Raw genomic sequence first — 9,584 nt, forward strand, 5'->3', positions numbered from 1 at the left:
AAGTGCCCTCCAAAAGTGCGCACCTTTGGAGCGCAGAAAAGTGCCCTCCAAAAAGTGCCCTCCAAAAGTGCGCACCTTTGGAGCGCACAAAAGTGCCCTCCAAAAAGTGCCCTCCAAAAGTGCGCACCTTTGGAGCGCACAAAAGTGCCCTCCAAAAGTGCGCACCTTTGGAGCGCACAAAAGTGCCCTCCAAAAGTGCGCACTTTTGGTGCGCACCAAGGCGCTGGTTCGGTCGTTGCAGGCGAGTTCGGAAGTTGGGGTCGATGTCCTGAGCGGAGGTGCAAACTACACAGGTGTCGGAATCGGACAAATAGCTTATATAGGGGAGGTGTATGCTTCGATGGGTCGACTCCCCAGGTTGAGCGCACCGCGCCAACCTCAAAGACCCTACGGTATGGATGAAGTCGGAAGTTGGGTCCGATGACCGATTCGATTAGTAGGTATGCTCATGAGGTCGGAATTTGGGTCCGATGACCTGCCATGTGCAGGAAGGCGAATGTTGGCACTGTGCGTTGCAAGGTGCACACCAAGGTGCTGGTGCGGTCTTTTTAGTCGAGTTCGGAAGTTGGGGTCGATGTCCTGATCGGAGGTGCAAGCTACACAGGTGTGGGAATCGGACAAATAGCTTATATAGGGGAGGTGTATGCTTCGTTGGGTCGACTCCCCGAGTTGAGCGCACCGCGCCAACCTCAAAGACCCTACGGTATGGATGAAGTCGGAAGTTGGGTCCGATGACCGATTCGATATGTAGGCATACTCGCGAGGTCGGAATTTGGGTCCGATGACCTGCCATGTGCAGGAAGGCGAATGTTGGCACTGTGCGTTGCAAGGTGCGCACCAAGGCGCTGGTTCGGTCGTTGCAGGCGAGTTCGGAAGTTGGGGTCGATGTCCTGATCGGAGGTGCAAACTACACAGGTGTGGGAATCGGACAAATAGCTTATATAGGGGAGGTGTATGCTTCGTTGGGTCGACTCCCCGGGTTGAGCGCACCGCGCCAACCTCAAAGACCCTACGGTATGGATGAAGTCGGAAGTTGTGTCCGATGACCGATTCGATATGTAGGCATACTCGCGAGGTCGGAATTTGGGTCCGATGACCTGCCATGTGCAGGAAGGCGAATGTTGGGACTGTGCGTCGCAAGGTGCGCACCAAGGCGCTGGTGCCGTCGTTGCAGTCGAGTTCGGAAGTTGGGGTCGATGTCCTGGTCAGAGGTGCAAACTACACAGGTGTGGGAATCGGACAAATAGCTTATATAGGGGAGGTGTATGCTTCGATGGGTCGACTCCCCGGGTTGAGCGCACCGCGCCAACCTCAAAGACCCTACAGTATGGATGAAGTCGGAAGTTGGGTCCGATGACCGATTCGATACGTAGGCATATTGGCGAGGTCTGAATTTGTGTCCGATGACCTGCCATGCGCAGGAAGGCGGAATTTGGGTCCGATGACCGAGTTGATGGCGTGCCATGCGCAGAAAGGCGGAATTTGGGTCCGATGACCGAGTTGATGTTGATGGCCCGCCATGCACAGGAAGGCGGAATTTGGGTCCGATGACCGATTTGAAGGCGTGCCATGCGCAGAAAGGCGGAGTTTGGGTCCGATGACCGAGTTGATATTGATGGCCCGCCATGCGCAGGAAGGCGGAATTTGGGTCCGATGACCTGACATACGCATGGAGTCCGACTCGGGGGCCGATGTTCGATTCGATGACTTGCATTGTGGGTAAAGTCGGAAGTTGTGGTCTTTGACCCGATTCGATGACCAGACTTCGGCTGCTTGAGAATCGGACAAATAACTTATATAGGGGAGGTAGTGTTCTCGAGCATCCTCCCCCCGTGCCCGTTTATGTCGATTGATGCTGGTGCTCGACTGGTTGGAGCGCTCGGATGCAAAAATCTTGCACCAGGATTTATCGATTGTGATGGACACGGCAAGTCTCCTGATTGCTATGCAGGAGCTCATCGTGAATCTCTATGCGGCCTTGGTATGGACTCGACCTGCGGAATGGTTCGGCAATGGTAGTCGCTCCAACACGTCCTTGCAATGGCCACAGAGGTGATTCGACTAGAGCTCCAGTCTAGCTTTTGGGTTGCTTGGCGGACTGGTATAGCCGCGATCGAGTTCCGGCCATGAACGTTTTAGATAGCTCTTGGGCTTTCTGGGACGGAAGTCGGAAGTTTGGGCTGTTGTCCGATTTGATGACCATTCTTCGGATGTGTGAGAATCGGACAAATAACTTATATAGGGGACTGTGTTGTCTCACGCAGCCCCCTCCGTGCCCCTCTATCTCGACCGATGTTGGTGCTTGAAAGGGTTGGGATCGCTCGGATTTATAAACGTGCACCACCATTTGTCGAGTGTGAGGGACGCGGCAGGTCTCCTAAATGCTATACGGGCGCTCTCTGAGAATCTCTATCCGGCCTCGACACAGACTAGTCTTGCTGAATGGTTTGGCACTGGTAGTCGATCCAACACGTCGTTGTTGTGGCCGCCTAGGCGATTCGATTCGAGCCCCCGTCTAGCTTTTGGGTTGCTTGGCGGATTTTGCCCTATCCGCAAGTGAGCTCGGTCCCTAAACGTTCGAGAAACCCGATTGCTATGCGCCGACTCTCTTTCTTGCGAGCCTCCATCTAGCTTTTGGGTCTCTACGGAACGGAAGTCGGAATCTGGGACCGTTGTTTGATTCGACGAGGCAGACTACGGTTGTGCGAGAATCGGACAAATAACTTATATAGGGGAGGTGTTGACTGGAGCATTCTCCCCCGTGCCCCTCTAACTCGACCAATGCTGGCGCTCGAACGGTGGTAGCGCTCGGATTTTCGTTGAGCGCCAGCATTGGTCGATTTAGAGGGGCATGCGAGATTCCCGAATGCTATGCGAGGGCTCTAACGGAAATGTCTATTGGTTTCGGTATGGATGCAATTGCGAGTGGTTCGGCAAAGGTAGTCGTTCCGATGCGTCCATGTCGTGGCCAAATCGATAATTCGATTTGAGCCCTCGTATAGCATTTGGGTCTCTCGATGTGATTCCGCATTCCAGTCCCTTTGGGCACTGCTTGAGCCGCATCCCAGGGGGTTCCCTTCCCAATAATCTGCCTCGCAACCCGATTGCTATGCGGTGAGGCTCCTCGGCCGCCTCGGAACTATCTGTGTATCAGACGCATCGCGGGATAAGGGGTTGGCAACGGTAGTCGCCCCAAGCGCGTCCGATGCTTGGACCATTCCGAGGCGGCCCTGAAGCCTCTTCCGTCTAGCCGTTGGGTCCTTCTCGCCGCATCCCTTGCCTCGCACCCCGATTGCTATGCGGTGAGGCTCCTCGGCCGCCTTGGAACTATCTGTGTATCAGACGCATCGCGGGATAAGGGGTTGTCACTGGTAGTCGCCCCAAGCGCGTCCGATGCTTGGACCATTCCGAGGCGGCCCTGAAGCCTCTTCCGTCTAGCCGTTGGGTCCTTCTCGCCGCATCCCTCGACTCGCACCCCGATTGCTATGCGGTGAGGCTCCTCGGCCGCCTTGGAACTATCTGTGTATCGGACGCGTCGCGGGATAAGGGGTTGTCACTGGTAGTCGCCCCAAGCGCGTCCGATGCTTGGACCATTCCGAGGCGGCCCTGAAGCCTCTTCCGTCTAGCCGTTGGGTCCTTCTCGCCGCATCCCTCGCCTCGCACCCCGATTGCTATGCGGTGAGGCTCCTCGGCCGCCTTGGAACTATCTGTGTATCGGACGCGTCGCGGGATAAGGGGTTGTCACTGGTAGTCGCCCCAAGCGCGTGCGATGCATGGACCATTCCCAGGCGGCCCTGAAGCCTCTTCCGTCTAGCCGTTGGGTCCTTCTCGCCGCATCCCTCGCCTCGCACCCCGATTGCTATGCGGTGAGGCTCCTCGGCCGCCTTGGAACTATCTGTGTATCGGACGCGTCGCGGGATAAGGGGTTGTCACTGGTAGTCGCCCCAAGCGCGTCCGATGCTTGGACCATTCCGAGGCGGCCCTGAAGCCTCTTCCGTCTAGCCGTTGGGTCCTTCTCGCCGCATCCCTCGCCTCGCACCCCGATTGCTATGCGGTGAGGCTCCTCGGCCGCCTTGGAACTATCTGTGTATCGGACGCGTCGCGGGATAAGGGGTTGTCACTGGTAGTCGCCCCAAGCGCGTCCGATGCTTGGACCATTCCGAGGCGGCCCTGAAGCCTCTTCCGTCTAGCCGTTGGGTCCTTCTCGCCGCATCCCTCGCCTCGCACCCCGATTGCTATGCGGTGAGGCTCCTCGGCCGCCTTGGAACTATCTGTGTATCGGACGCGTCGCGGGATAAGGGGTTGTCACTGGTAGTCGCCCCAAGCGCGTCCGATGCTTGGACCATTCCGAGGCGGCCCTGAAGCCTCTTCCGTCTAGCCGTTGGGTCCTTCTCGCCGCATCCCTCGCCTCGCACCCCGATTGCTATGCGGTGAGGCTCCTCGGCCGCCTTGGAACTATCTGTGTATCGGACGCATCGCGGGATAAGGGGTTGTCACTGGTAGTCGCCCCAAGCGCGTCCGATGCTTGGACCATTCCGAGGCGGCCCTGAAGCCTCTTCCGTCTAGCCGTTGGGTCCTTCTCGCCGCATCCCTCGCCTCGCACCCCGATTGCTATGCGGTGAGGCTCCTCGGCCGCCTTGGAACTATCTGTGTATCGGACGCGTCGCGGGATAAGGGGTTGTCACTGGTAGTCGCCCCAAGCGCGTCCGATGCTTGGACCATTCCGAGGCGGCCCTGAAGCCTCTTCCGTCTAGCCGTTGGGTCCTTCTCGCCGCATCCCTCGCCTCGCACCCCGATTGCTATGCGGTGAGGCTCCTCGGCCGCCTTGGAACTATCTGTGTATCGGACGCGTCGCGGGATAAGGGGTTGTCACTGGTAGTCGCCCCAAGCGCGTCCGATGCTTGGACCATTCCGAGGCGGACCTGAAGCCTCTTCCGTCTAGCCGTTGGGTCCTTCTCGCCGCATCCCTCGCCTCGCACCCCGATTGCTATGCGGTGAGGCTCCTCGGCCGCCTTGGAACTATCTGTGTATCGGACGCGTCGCGGGATAAGGGGTTGTCACTGGTAGTCGCCCCAAGCGCGTCCGATGCTTGGACCATTCCGAGGCGGCCCTGAAGCCTCTTCCGTCTAGCCGTTGGGTCCTTCTTGCCGCATCCCTCGCCTCGCACCCCGATTGCTATGCGGTGAGGCTCCTCGGCCGCCTTGGAACTATCTGTGTATCGGACGCGTCGCGGGATAAGGGGTTGTCACTGGTAGTCGCCCCAAGCGCGTCCGATGCTTGGACCATTCCGAGGCGGCCCTGAAGCCTCTTCCGTCTAGCCGTTGGGTCCTTCTCGCCGCATCCCTCGCCTCGCACCCCGATTGCTATGCGGTGAGGCTCCTCGGCCGCCTTGGAACTATCTGTGTATCGGACGCATCGCGGGATAAGGGGTTGTCACTGGTAGTCGCCCCAAGCGCGTCCGATGCTTGGACCATTCCGAGGCGGCCCTGAAGCCTCTTCCGTCTAGCCGTTGGGTCCTTCTCGCCGCATCCCTCGCCTCGCACCCCGATTGCTATGCGGTGAGGCTCCTCGGCCGCCTTGGAACTATCTGTGTATCGGACGCGTCGCGGGATAAGGGGTTGTCACTGGTAGTCGCCCCAAGCGCGTCCGATGCTTGGACCATTCCGAGGCGGACCTGAAGCCTCTTCCGTCTAGCCGTTGGGTCCTTCTCGCCGCATCCCTCGCCTCGCACCCCGATTGCTATGCGGTGAGGCTCCTCGGCCGCCTTGGAACTATCTGTGTATCGGACGCGTCGCGGGATAAGGGGTTGTCACTGGTAGTCGCCCCAAGCGCGTCCGATGCTTGGACCATTCCGAGGCGGCCCTGAAGCCTCTTCCGTCTAGCCGTTGGGTCCTTCTCGCCGCATCCCTCGCCTCGCACCCCGATTGCTATGCGGTGAGGCTCCTCGGCCGCCTTGGAACTATCTGTGTATCGGACGCGTCGCGGGATAAGGGGTTGTCACTGGTAGTCGCCCCAAGCGCGTCCGATGCTTGGACCATTCCGAGGCGGACCTGAAGCCTCTTCCCTCTAGCCGTTGGGGCTTTCTCGCCGCATCCCTCGCCTCGCACCCCGATTGCTATTCGGTGAGGCTCCTCGGCCGCCTTGGAACTATCTGTGTATCGGACGCATCGCGGGATAAGGGGTTGGCAGTGGTAGTCGCCCCAAGCGCGTCCGATGCTTGGACCATTCCGAGGCGGCCCTGCAGCCTCTTCCGTCTAGCCGTTGGGGCCATCTCGCTGCATCCCCCACCTCGCACCACGATTGCTATGCGGTGAGGCTCCTTGGCCGCCTCGGAACTATCTGTGTATCGGACGCATCGCGGGATAAGGGGTTGTCACTGGTAGTCGCCCCAAGCGCGTCCGATGCTTGGACTATTCCGAGGCGGCCCTGCAGCCTCTTCCGTCTAGCCGTTGGGGCCATCTCGCCGCATCCCCCAGCTCCTCGGCCGCCTCGGAACTATCTGTGTATCGGACGCATCGCGGGATAAGGGGTTGGCAGTGGTAGTCGCCCCAAGCGCGTTCGATGCTTGGACTATTCCGAGGCGGCCCCGCAGCCTCTTCCGTCTACCCTTTGGGGCCATCTCGCCGCATCCCTCGCCTCGCACCCCGATTGCTATGCGGTGAGGCTCCTCGGCCGCCTGGGAACTATCTTCGTATCGGATGCATCGCGGGATAAGGGGTTGTCACTGGTAGTCGCCCCAAGCGCGTCCGATGCTTGGACTATTCCGAGGCGGCCCTGTGGCCTCTTCCGTCTAGCCGTTGGGGCCATCTCGCCGCATCCCTCACCTCGCACCCCCATTGCTATGCGGTGAGGCTCCTCGGCCGCCTTGGAACTGTCTTCGTATCGGAAGCATCGCGGGATAAGGGGTTGTCACTGGTAGTCGCCCCAAGCGCGTCCGATGCTTGGACTATTCCGAGGCGGCCCTGCAGCCTCTTCCGTCTAGCCGTTGGGGCCATCTCGCCGCATCCCCCACCTCGCACCCGGATTGCTATGCGGTGAGGCTCCTCGGCCGCCTTGGAACTATCTTCGTATCGGACGCATCGCGGGATAAGGGGTTGTCACTGGTAGTCGCCCCAAGCGCGTCCGATGCTTGGACTATTCCGACGCGGCCCTGTGGCCTCTTCCGTCTAGCCGTTGGGGCCATCTCGCCGCATCCCCCACCTCGCACCCCGATTGCTATGCGGTGAGGCTCCTCGGCCGCCTTGGAACCATCTTCGTATCGGACGCATCGCGGGATGAGGGGTTGTCACTGGTAGTCGCCCCAAGCGTGTCCGATGCTTGGACCATTCCGAGGCGGCCCTGAAGCCTCTTCCGTCTAGCCGTTGGGGCCTTCCCGCCCCATCCCTCGCCTCGCACCCCCGATTGCTATGCGGTGAGGCTCCTCGGCCGCCTTGGAACCATCTGTGTATCGGACGCATCGCGGGATAAGGGGTTGGCACTGGTAGTCGCCCCAAGCGCGTCCGATGCTTGGAGCATTCCGAGGTGGCCCTGAAGCCTCTTCCGTCTAGCCGTTGGGGCCTTCCCGCCCCATCCCTCGCCTCGCACCCCGATTGATATGCGGTGAGGCTCCTCGGCCGCCTTGGAACTATCTGTGTATCGGACGCATCGCGGGATAAGGGGTTGGCACTGGTAGTCGTCCCAATCGCGTCCGATGCTTGGACCATTCCGAGGCGGCCCTGCAGCCTCTTCCGTTTAGCCGTCGGGGCCTTCCCGCCGCATCCCTCGCCTCGCATCCCGATTCCTATGCGGTGAGTCTTCTCGGCCGCCGCGGAACTATACCTGTTATTGCTACTGCATCCTTCGGCTGGTAACCTCCTCTGCCGCCTTGGAACGTTCTCTTTGTCGGACGCGTCGCGGGATAAGGGGTTGGCACTGGTAGTCGCCCCAAGCGCGCCCGATGCATAGACCGCTCCGAGTTGACCTTGCTTTCAGCCTCTCACATGCATAGACCTCTCTGAGTCGACCCTGCAGCCTCTCACGTTTAGCCTTTGGAATCTCGCCTCACAACATGATTGCTATCCTTGATGCATCCCTTGCCTCGAGCCCTGATTGCTTTCTTGGCTGCATCCCTCCTCTCCTCACAGCCCGGTTGTCATCACTGCTTCATCCGTCGCTTCATGCATTCTGGCTGCTGGGCCCTTCCCACCGCACACCTCGATTGCTATCTCTTCTGCATCACACACCCCGATTGCTATCTCTGCTACATCCCTCGGCTCTCACTTCTGCATCCTTCGCCTCCCACCTCGATTGCTATCAATGCTGCATCCGTAACCTCACACCCCGATTGCTATGCGGGGAGGCTCCTTGGCCGCCTTGGAAATTTCTGTGTGTCGGACGCACCGCGGGATAAGGGGTTGGCACTGGTAGTCGCCCCAAGTGCGCCCGATTCTTAGACCGCTTCGAGGTGACCTCGTAGCCTCTTTCGTCCAGGCTTCCTGCCTTCAACGCCCTTTTTACACCTCGATTGCTATGCGCGGGCTCGTTGGCGTCTATCACCTCTCTGCGAAGAGTGGCACGATGATTGTTGGGGTAAATCGTAGCAGTCCGATCTCTGGCCTTGGGCCATTGTGAGGGCTGATCGATTTCCTGTGCGCATCTCGTGTTCGCCCAGTAACAGACTCGACGACTTGTAATCGGTCTTGTTCCCGATTGTTCCTGGAGGTAGTCTTCGGAACTCTTGGATTTGACCTGTCACTCGAACTGTCCTCTTCCGAGGATGCTTGTGTGTGTGTGCTTGTGCCATTTCCTTGGCGGTATTAACGAGATATTAAAGAGCGGAGTGAGCGCCTCGCCCAGCTATGTTTGGGGCTCTCACTCCCTTACCCGGTGTGCGACCGCTTTGCACGTAGGTTGCGGAGCATCGCGACTCTTTCGATGTTTGGCGGTTGTCTTCCGGTGATGCGTTGGTCCCGAAGTGCACGTTACTAGCATTTCTGCCATTGTTCTCGATCTTTGGCACGTTCCTTCGTTGCAATTGGATATATATCTCCGTTTATACGCGCAGGCTTCTCCCGCCTATTCAGCGCTGTCCCACTCTCAGCACTCTCGTGGTCTCCTTGGCTTCTCTCTCCCGTGAGCGAGCTCTCTTCTCGAGTCTTTTCCATGTCCCATGGAGGTTGCCTTGCGAAATTCGGGCACACAAACGTGACCGGATAAGAGCGGAATTGCCTATGAGGAGAAGCTCACCTTAGGGAGCAGCAATGCCGAGTGTTTCGACAGAGGGTAGAGGGGGCGTTGTTTGGGCGGTTGCACAAAAGAGTGCTACGGTTGCACTGAAGGTTGCTTCTTCGTCTCCGACGAACTCTTCGAGGCAAAAAAGCTTGTATACGGGGTCGAGGTGGGACTGTTCGTGCGAGTTGCGCCACCAAAAGTGCGTAGGGGGCATATACCTGGGAAATGGATGTCTCTGAGTGGCCTTACTCGGTCGCGTGCACGGTGCATTCTCTAACGGCAGGACTGTCGCGAGCATGTGCGGTTCGGATGTTTTCGGGTAAAGGGTTCCGTACGGGATGTTCTTCCCAGGCTCCTGTGAACCGAGACTCTGC

The sequence above is a fragment of the Cryptomeria japonica genome, unplaced genomic scaffold (assembly GCF_030272615.1).
Source record: "Cryptomeria japonica unplaced genomic scaffold, Sugi_1.0 HiC_scaffold_323, whole genome shotgun sequence".
In the NCBI taxonomy this organism is placed as follows: domain Eukaryota; kingdom Viridiplantae; phylum Streptophyta; class Pinopsida; order Cupressales; family Cupressaceae; genus Cryptomeria; species Cryptomeria japonica.